This window comes from Microtus oregoni, unplaced genomic scaffold (genome assembly GCF_018167655.1).
Source record: "Microtus oregoni isolate MIOR12 unplaced genomic scaffold, Mior012 000005F_ref0000423, whole genome shotgun sequence".
NCBI classification, from domain to species: Eukaryota; Metazoa; Chordata; class Mammalia; order Rodentia; family Cricetidae; genus Microtus; species Microtus oregoni.
Window position 1 is genome coordinate 52771709 of NW_024543064.1, and position 10614 is coordinate 52782322.

The 10614-nt window shown below is 39.4% G+C and overlaps 1 non-coding gene across 1 annotated transcript; it reads right to left on the reverse strand.

The window, feature by feature from the left end:
• Positions 1-6422: 6422 nt before the first annotated feature.
• LOC121448974 lies at positions 6423-6584 on the reverse strand. Its single transcript, XR_005974441.1, has one exon. It is a non-coding gene; the product is annotated as a U1 spliceosomal RNA (small nuclear RNA).
• Between the last annotated feature and the right edge of the window lie 4030 nt (positions 6585-10614).

Sequence of the window (10614 nt, forward strand, 5' to 3'; positions counted from 1 at the left end):
ACACACACGGGGGGGGGGGGGTCTGAATTTTAGAGCCTTCCATCATTGTTTGGGAACTTCTTAGAGGTGACCTGGAGATAGCAGCTTCTGATTGCACTTTATTGTCCTTCGTGTCATTGTGACCCCAAGGTGGGTTACAGGCAGAGGAAAGCATGGTGCCTTTTATCTATTAGTTTTCAGAAGTCAAGGGAAAGTAACTGAAATTCTGCAGACCCACGAGTGGCTATGGCAGTAAGCAGTCAGTGGCCATCAGATATCTTGGGATCCCTAAGCCCAAAGGAGCCTCTAGTTTCAAGGTATATATCTTTGACCTCGGGACTCAATTTCTTGATTTCAGATGTGACTGTTTTATTGTCATATGATGACATCTGCGGAGTGTAAGGGTTTGGCTCAGAATGCTTGGGTTTTGGTTTAGGCTGTGTGCATGTTGGGTTTCCTGTGTTTGCTGTTTATTCTGTCAGCTTTATTGTCTACACATCTCCAAAGCTGGTCATATTACCCATAGGACAGAGGCTGTGCGCTGGCTCTGCTGACTTCTGTGTTTGAAGTCTCTGAGGAGAGATCCTACATGCTTTGACGTGATATCAGAAGCCTGCTCTCATCCCTTCCTGTCCTCTCTCCCATGTCCTGACCATTGCTAAGAGTGTGCATGTTTCCCTCCAGCTGACTCACAGTGATCAGCTCTTTGCACAAGTAATTCCCTCTTTAGCAAAACCTTTCTCCATTAGCTGGCTAGAACATGTCTTACTTGAAACGAAAAACCAGAGGGGATCTTTTTTTTTTTTTTTTTTTTTTAATGAATTCTCAGATAGAGCATTGATGTTGAAAGACCAACCAGGAATCTACATTCCAAGTTTGTTTGTTTTTTTTTTCAAGTAAAAGCTTTACAATGCTCACATGCCCATCACTCGAATGCAGCCTTCTACTAAATCTGCTTTGGAGTCAGGCATGGCTTACACTCCTTGCAGCTTCTCGATTCAGATGACTAGTGTGTAGCAGCCAGCTGCCTCATAAACTGTGGTCAAATGTACCATTCAAGAACACAGTGGAGAGTGTGGGCCGTATGTTAAGCTTTCGATGATCCTGTGCTAGAGCAGGAGGCCTCTTACATCTTAGAGAAATCGCCATTTTGCTGCTCAAATAAAATAGTGTTTTTCTTTTGATTCTTCTGAGAGAATCAGCTGAGATGCTGGATGGGCATCTCTTTATCTCTATTATCCATCACTTATGTGTCCCAGGAATCCCAAATAGAAGGTATGTCATATTCTCATGATAATAAGGATTGATTATGGAGTGTCTTTCTCTGCCTTCCCAGTGGCTTTGGCTTATGGTTTATGTACTGACATACAGCAGCGTTTCCTGCATGCGTGGAGGAGAGAAGAAGCTTCCGTTGTCTACAGGGGCACTGGTACCCAGATCCCCACTCTCCATTCAGGAGGCCATGGAGCTGGGAGCCCCGATGTGTGAGTCGAAGCACACCAAACAGAAATTCCGACCACAACTGTAGGTTTACGGTGGCCAGGAACATTCTAGGATGATCCCACGGACTCAGAGAACAGCCAGAAGCTATGGAAAGGGACCACTTGGCTTATTAGCTCATTTCCCACACCACACATCCTTCAGAGAGGTAGAGAAAGCAGCACATAGGAAATGCTGTCAGAAACATTTAGCAGTGTGCCAGGATGGTAACTTGTATCCCTAATCCTTTTAGCATAATGGCACTGGATTTATCTGTTCAAATGAATGCTTAGTAATTACTGCATTCTATTAGTGGTGTATTTCATGTATAAAATGTGAGTCATATAACATAATGGTGGAAGATTTAGACTAAGATAGAAAATTTGGAACACAATCCCGGATATGCTGTTTATCAACTATGCAACTTTGGAAGACGTACAGTAGCTCAGTTCTCTTAAGTTTTCTTACTGTAAAGAATAAAACTCTTAACAGTGCGAACAGGGCCTGACCCTGACTCCTTTGTCTGCTTTTGGGACCCTTTGTCCTCCTATTGGCTTGCCTTGTCTAGCATTAATACAAGGGTGGGTGCCTAGTCTTACTGCAACCAGTTTTGGTTGATATCCATGGAAGGCCTGCCTTTTTCTGAAGGGAAAGGAGCAGGAGTGGATGGGGAAGAGACACTGGGAGGGGAGGAAGAAGGAGAAACTGCAAACAGGAATTGATATATGAGAGAAGAATACATAAATAAATTCATAAATGCACACACACACACACACACACACACATGAAATAACCTAAACATCTTCCCCATGTGGATGCTGTGAGGACCCAAGAATAGTCCCTGTAAGATACTTTAAAAAGTGCTTGGTCCCTAGATGTTTTAATGGATGTTAATCGCCTATTAATCTATCTTGTCAACTTCTTGAGGACAGAAACCAGAATTCACTCATTCAACAAGAAATTTTCATCCATAAACACTGTACCCGTAGCTGGAGTTACAGAGATAGTTAATGTCCAGAGACTGGAAAAAGAAGTTTATTGGAGACAGACAGGTACCTTTCTATTTATACTGGGATGAGGAATTTATGAGGTAACTGCAAAATAAAGAGGCATGAGTTATTGTGTCTAATCCAACCCAGGAGGCATATGCCAAAATGATAAGGCCAAAATAACATTTGGGGGGAAGTTCATCTATTCTCTATGCTAAACACATGTATTGAAAAACACATATACTTGCATTGTATTCATATACATGGAAAATATTTAGGTGCAAAAATTAATCATATAGTATATAAATGTCTATAGTTAAACTGTTTTGGCAGGAAAGGTCTTAAGGCTCCCATCTGACTGCAGCACTGTTGTCAGCCTCATTTGATTCATGTGCTGCATATTCTTTCATCCATTGAGTTTCAATCATTGAACTATTTGGATTTTTGGTTTTGTTAAAAAAAAAAGAATCCATTGTAATAATCTCTACTTTCAACAAATAACTTAAATTCATTTATGTTTAATTTCATTTCTAATTTTTAGATATATTTCTCTTATTTTATTTTGTAGCATTTTTCTCCTTGTCAATAAATAATATTTGATATTTTAAAGCAAGTATCCATAAATAGCATCTGCTCCAATTATTTTGTGAATCTTGACTATGTTTGTATATATACATATTTATACACCCATATATGTATATACATACATATATACCTTACTTTTTGTTATGGCCTGAATTGTTTCTCCAAGTCCCCAAATTCATATACTGAAACCATAAGCTTCATTATGTGACGATCTTTGGAGATAGAACCTTTAAAAGTTTAATTAAGTTAAAATGAGACCATTAGAATGAATCCAAGCCCAATCTGAGTATATTCTTACAAAACAATAAAATTGGAGTACTCAAACACATACTGGAAATGTGTGTACAGGGAAAACATAATGGGAAATGTAATCTGAGGACGTGATGAGACAAGGGTGATCACAGACAGATGAGGGAGACCAGGCAGTACACATTTGATTGTGTATTCACTGCCACCCAGTCTTAGACTTGTAGTTTCCATCTGAGGAAATTGTCTTCTGGTTGCTTGGGTCAGCCAGTGTCTATGTGTGGTTATGACAATCCTAGAAAGTGAGTATAATCTCAAATGATACCACTACATGCATCCACCATTAGTCAAAGCTTTCCCGTTTCAGCATTTGGGAAGGAGCTTCTTTATCTTTTGGCAAACGTGGCTATTCTTAAGTCACCTGCTATTGGCCTCAGTGTTGTTCAATGGTAGGTGATCTGTCCCTTTTCTCCAGAAGGATTAAAGATATTCTTTGTAGCCATGATATTTCACACATCTTACTGATGTGCAATGTTATTTTTATCGCTTGGCCTTCTGACATCAATCTATTGTCTTTAGCACTGAAATATTTCAAGCACAATGTTTGGAAATACTGATCTTTCATCTTTCTCTAGAAATGCGCCATTAAGCTGATAGTTTGGCTGGAGTCCTCGTTGTGCAGCTCTTCCTCCTTCTTAAGCTTTTTAGAAGCTACAGTCCTGGTAACAGGTGGTATGACGTCAAGCCTTCATTCAAGGATAGGGGAGTTCTACCCCAGACTGTCAGTTCCAACACATGAGATTCAAGCCTACCCCCTACTATGTTTGGCTCTCAACTGCCCACCTTGTAAGTTGGCCAGGTGAGTCTGATAGGGCATACTTTTAGTTCCTTATTATTGCCGTGTGTTTTATTTTATTGCTGGGTTACAGAAATGATTATCTTTCTTTTGTGAACTATTTTTTAAAACATTGAAACAATTTTGTACTTACTGAAAAGTTTCAGAGATAACTCAAAAAGGTCTATAATTTTTATCCAGCTTTCCCTAATATTACCATCTTATATAACACACCTGTCTTTGTATTTATTTTTATTTTGCAATTAATGTTTTACTACTCTGTGCTTGGCACCAGTGGAAGGTGGGAGTATAAATTTATCAAGACATCTTGACTAGAAATTCTAGGCTAGAATCCTTCCATTGGTCAACTTCTTAATCATCCATCCACTCATGCAATGAATATTTATTAAGTCTTTATTATGTTTCAAACATTGTTCTAGGCCCAGCAGATGTAGCAGTGGTCAAAACAATCAAAACTATATGTCCTTGAATTGTTACAATGCTAGTTTCTGGGCTGGAAAGATAGTTCAGTAGTTATGAGCACTTGATGCTCTTCAAGAGGAGCCTGGTTTGGTTCTCAACATCTACATGGCCGCTAACAACCCTCTGTAACACCAGATCCAGGGAAACCCCTGCCTTCTTTTATGCAAGTAAAACATCAGTAGACACAACACTTTAAAAAAATTCTTTAATTCATCTCTGTTATGTTCAGAAACAGAGTCAAGAATAAAAAATGCTAAACTATGCAGTAATATATATAGTGATATATATGATATATATCACTATATCATATATAGTAATATTGCTAGGTAGGAAATATAAAAAGAGGATAAGAAGTATTTGGGCCTTTGAAAAATTTTGGTATTAAATATGGTAGCTAGGAAGACTTTATTGGGAACAACTGAGTGAAAGCTCAAAACACTGTGGTCTTCGGTCATAAGGGAAATCATTGTCCTCAAAAATAAATTTCAGAACTACGTGTCAGAACCATGAACCATCAAGGTTGAGAAGCACAAAGTAACTTGTTTTGAACATAGCCAGTACATGGAGAAACTGTGATTTGGACGTAGGTCTTCGTGACCTCAGAACTTCTGTTTTTATCTGAGTGGTTAAGTACAGATCTACAAAGAGATACACACATCAGTTTCAAGGGATGCATTTTGGCCCTTTTATTCATATAACTTCAAGATCAGCCATGGCGTTCTCATAAACCTATCAACAAAACCTAGAAATCTGTTTACAGAGTACTCAAGGTTTTTCAGCAAGATATTTTCCCTGAACTTGCCAAGCTTCGTAAAATTTGACTTTAGTGGTACAGGAACTTGAACATCACAGCCAACCTGTGGATTGGCCAGAGCCTCTGTGTCCATGTCAGATCCCACATAGAGAAGCTAAAGCTTTTTTCCTAAGTGTATTTGTTCTTATTTTGATCCCCTGAAACACTCACAGTGTCTGCTCTCACCAAAATAACACAAGGAAAAAGATTCCTTATAAGTCAATTCTTCTCATACCTAGAAACAGACAACGAGTTTATGTTATAGAAAGTTTGGAATACAAGAGAAACTTAAAGGACAGCAGGCATAATTTGCTCTTGGAAAGGAACGCAGTAATAAGAGTTCATGCTGAGAAGAGGGTCATGAAGATAGATAGGGTCATTTTAGTGTTTGATTCTTTGGAAGAATTTAAATATAAATCTTGAACTTGGTCTTCAGAACTTGGAGTCAAGTCTTGAAGGAGAGAGGCAAAGGAAGATTCAACACTTAACCTGGGCCGTTTGCCTCTCTATGACAAACTCCAAACTGCCCTTACAAATGTTCATTAAGTTTTTACTGTCACTGTTGCCCTTACGTTCTGCTCTTTATGCTTCCTTCTCATCACTCCTGCCTTGTTCTGAACATCGTATGCAGGATTTTATTTCTATGGAATCTTCCACCAGGATGGTTTCAGTCTAGTGAGTTCTTTGCCTAACAAGGATCTTTCTCTCATCTTTGCATCTCAAGATGCGATGTCCTTGTTGAAGTCTCTGCTCAAAGGTTCTCCACTGTGTAAGTTTTCCTAAAATTTTTAGTTAATACTAACTCTTTTTGTTTCAGTGTTTCCTTACAGGAAGATAATAAGAAGGAAGAAGAAAAGATGAGAAGAAATAGGAGGAGGAGAAGAAACTGGAAGAGGAGGAAAAGGAGGAAAGCAGAGAAAGAGAAAGATAGGGTTAATGCAAAGAGAAGTGTTAGTTTCCATGGCTTGCCTACAGTAGGCTCAAGTGGGTGACCTTTTAAAAAATATCTCAGGCGAAGCATGAGGGTGGTTTTGGGGGGGATATCTTAAATACAGCTCCTATTATCACAAATTATGCAACTGGTTTTTCACATTTGGGGAAATCACAGTGTCAATGCATCTAGAATGTGACCAGTGAGCCTCTACTTGGGAAAACCACCTTTGTGAGCATGGCAACTCTCCTGCAAGGTAAATTCAACCAGTGAATTTTGCACAGTGATATATTTAGCAATTCCTTGCTTAATAAAAGCAACAGGTGACAAGGGGCACATTGATGTTTAGTATGAGATAAGTGAAACTCCACTTGGATTCTAAAAGCAGGGTCTTTGGATGAAATGGTCCTGCACTCTTCTTGCCTTGCACAATTGCCTGGCTCTGGCTCTCCTGATTTTGTTTTTCTTTTCCAAATGTAACATTGATCCTAATGTCCAGGTCAGATCTAGCTAAACTTTTTAAAGGTCATTTGAAGTGGGCTCTTCACTCTTGAGCTTGTATTTCCTCGGTGAAGCAACAGGCATAAACTCTGGCATCCGTTCTTCCAGCCACTGTCGCAGCTGCAAGTCTGTTTTAGAAAGTGGATATGGTTTCCTCAATATGTTTTAAAATGCAAACAGAACGTCTCTCATAGACTTTTACATGAGTTAAAAGAGATAATATATATAGGACTAACTCAGAATAAGTACAAAATAAAAGATGTAATTATAACAGCTAATGGCAATGGTCTCTCTGTAGGCAGTGTTAGATAGAGTTGAACTGTTCTCAGTGGTTGTTTCATAGACTCTGTGTCTAAATCATGTAAGCTGTTCAGGCTGCTTGTTCTTTTTATGGTAGCTGACCTATGATGACCATCATCAATATAATAATAATATATTATTATTATTATAGAGTTCTTTACCCTTCCAATCAAATGAGGACAACCAGGCTCTGGTGGTAGCCCTTAGTCACTTCTGAAGAGAATGTCTTCAAGAATAATAAGCCTAGGTGCATGTCATTAAAGATAGCACACTAATGCCACTTGTGCATTAATGGTTTAATTATAAAATGATCATAGATTTATAAAAGGTTTTAACAACTAACCAATAGTACTTGTGCCTACCACTGTGCCCTTCTATTACTGTGTTAAGACACCATGACCAAGGCAACTTATAGAAGAATTTATTTGGGGCTTATGGTTTCAGAGGGTTAGAGTCCATGATCACCATAGTGAGGAGCGTGGCAGCAGGCATGATACTGGAGCCGCAACTGGGAGCTCACACCTGGATTCACACATGAGAAGCAGAGAGTACCTGAAAATGGGACAAGTCACTTAAAATCCTTTCAAAAACATCAAAACCAGTTCTCAAGGACACACCTACGCCCAAAAGGCCACAAGTCCTATTTCTTTCAAATTTTACCAACTGGGAACCAAGTACTCAAATTAGCACATTCCACTTCCTGGCCCCCATAACCTTGTGGCCCTAACATGATCCAAAATGTATTTAGCCTAACTTCAAAAAAATCCATGTTTTCATTGAGTCTCAACACTGTTTCAAAGTCCAAAGTCTTGTGAGACTCAAAGCAAACTCTGAATTGAAAACACCTGTAAAACCTAAAAATATTACATATTTCCAATATACAATGGCAAAGAACGTATATTACCATTCCAAAAGGGAGGAATTGGGGCATAGTGAGGAAATACTGTATCAAAGCAAGAATGAAACCCAGCAAGGTAAACAATAAATCCTGTGACTCCATATCTGATGTTGGAGGGCTTAGATCGCTCTGCCTTTCTGGCTTCAGAGACTACAACACAATTTTGTCTCTTGGATTGATCCCACTCCTAGTGTATAGCCCTCCTTGATAGATATTTTATGACTCTGGCATGTTCAACATCCCATGGTCTTCAGTGCAATCTAGACTTCCCTTTCATTGCTTCATACAATGACCTTTCAGGACTTCTTAACCCCTCAGAATTTTCATACAGGGCTTACCCTGCCACGTGTTGATTGACCTCTAAATCTAGAACGACGTGGATGATGTTACCAAATTTGGATGCCCACTTGGGATGGAGTCTGGTTCCTTCAAATTACATCTACAGCCTGCCACTAGTGACACACCTCCAATAACAAGGCTTTCTCTCTCAGTTCTTTATAAATACTCCCACCAACTAGGGACCAAATATACAAACATATGAGTTTATGGGAGCCATGCTCACTCAAACCATTTATCCTATTAACATGTTTTTCTGCTCCAGCAACACAGTTTGCATTTAGTAGTCATGTATTCTTCACTTTTGATGTGGAACACCTTCTGCATCATCTTTTTTACTTTATATTTGGCTCGATACTTTTTTAAGGAAAACTGGCCAAATACTTTGTAGCACATTCATTCATTAGCTTGGCATTTCCTCCTATCTTCCTGGTTGTTCACATCCACAGAATGATACTGGGTACTCTCCAGTTCACTGACTCAAGAGGCACATGAAACCCACTTGTCCCATTACTGGAGATGCTAATTCTGACTCCTCCTAGTCTTTGGCATAATAATACTTTCATTACTCCGCGACTAACACAGCATAATAGTAATTTCATTACTCCATGGCTAACACTCTTCTAGACCTGGCCACTGGAATTCTTTCAAGCTGACTCCTGTATCCTTCATCATTTGCTTATGTTTTATTCTGAATGCTGTTATAACACAATAAAACAGATCCCCTCCCATCACACAACTCTGTTGATGACCTTACTGCCCTAACAATGACTGTGGCTTAGCTGTGTCTGTATGTATTTTCCAGATGGTGTTTGCATGTCCATTTCACTTCTCAATGACCACTGTGCTATCTGGCATTACCGGCGGTTCATTGGTAGCATCTTTGAAATATTTTGTAAGGACCCAACAGAACAATTCATCATGGCCACTTGTGCTCAAAAACATACTTTCTACATGGTTCTTGGGCTGGATTCTATTTAATTAACTTTTGATTTTGCATTGCAAGACCCTGATATACATTAGAAGGTCACCGCCCAGCCATTTATCTTTTAAAGTAACTAGACTGGTTATTTTTTTCAATGTTCCATCAGGTTAAAACAGTTAGCAATTTTTCTCCTTGCAGCGTCCCTTCAGCCCGGAGCAGACGGATAATAGATCAGCATAGGTTCAACTGCATTACAACATTAGTCATCAATTAGGTTTAAACCAGAACTGTAATATATCATTTATCTTGCCTGCCACAGCTCTTTTGAACATTTAATTTTTTAAGGCCTCTTAGGGTTTTTTTTTTCGCTTCTCTTCTGAACTGGCCTCCTGCCTTTCTCCTTTGTCTCCGGCACAGACATCTCCTTAAGGAACAATAAAAATTAGATTTGTTTGACCTGCTCTCAGGGTTCATTTCAGAGAGATGGATTTTAATAGCTTTGACTGGTTGGGCAGACAGCTTTTATGCAATATTCCAGACATTTACTCACTGTCTTTTGCTGAGCCCTAAGCAGGTGTGTGTGGAAGAAGGCACTCTGTGTGCCACGGGGGAGCTCCTTACCATTCCCTTCACAGCAGACAGTAGTCAGAGAAACTGTTTGCCCACACGTGGTGGGCATCTCATTAGGAGGTACAGTCATTAGCTAGCCTCCCTGCATCTAGTAGCCTGTTTTAATCTCTTCCATCCTACATTTATTACATTGTTAATTGAGAGGGATAGCTTTGCTCAATGAGGTCTTTCTAAGATGGGCTGGGTTGTAATGGGGTCTCTGCTTTTACATTACCTTCTTCATGAATATTCTGCCTCAGGCGCAGGATGTTTTCTCATTTCAAGATAGATTGAGGTCATGATGAGAGCATGTATTATAGCCGCACTACCCAGAATTTGGATTCTGATGCAGCCATTCACGAGGTGATCCACTGTCTGAAGCTTTCAGTGCCCACCGCATCAGAATAATGATACCCACCTCACAGCACAGTTGCCAGGCTTTGTTTATTTGTTTTGGTTTTCCTTTAAAAAGCCGTGGGTTACTGTGGCATGTCTGACATAAATCCAGATTTTTTTTTGACCTGTAGAGATGACAATCTTCAAGCCTCAAATATCTACTGAACATCTACTTGGTAGCAGGCAGTCTTCTAGGTAGGAGATGCAGCAACAAACCAAATAGACAAAATGTTTGGCCCTTAGAGATTCAATTTTTATGGGCGACAATAGCAGAAAAGGTAAGTAAGGCAATGATGTGCTAGATAGTGCTGAGCACCAAGTAGAAAATG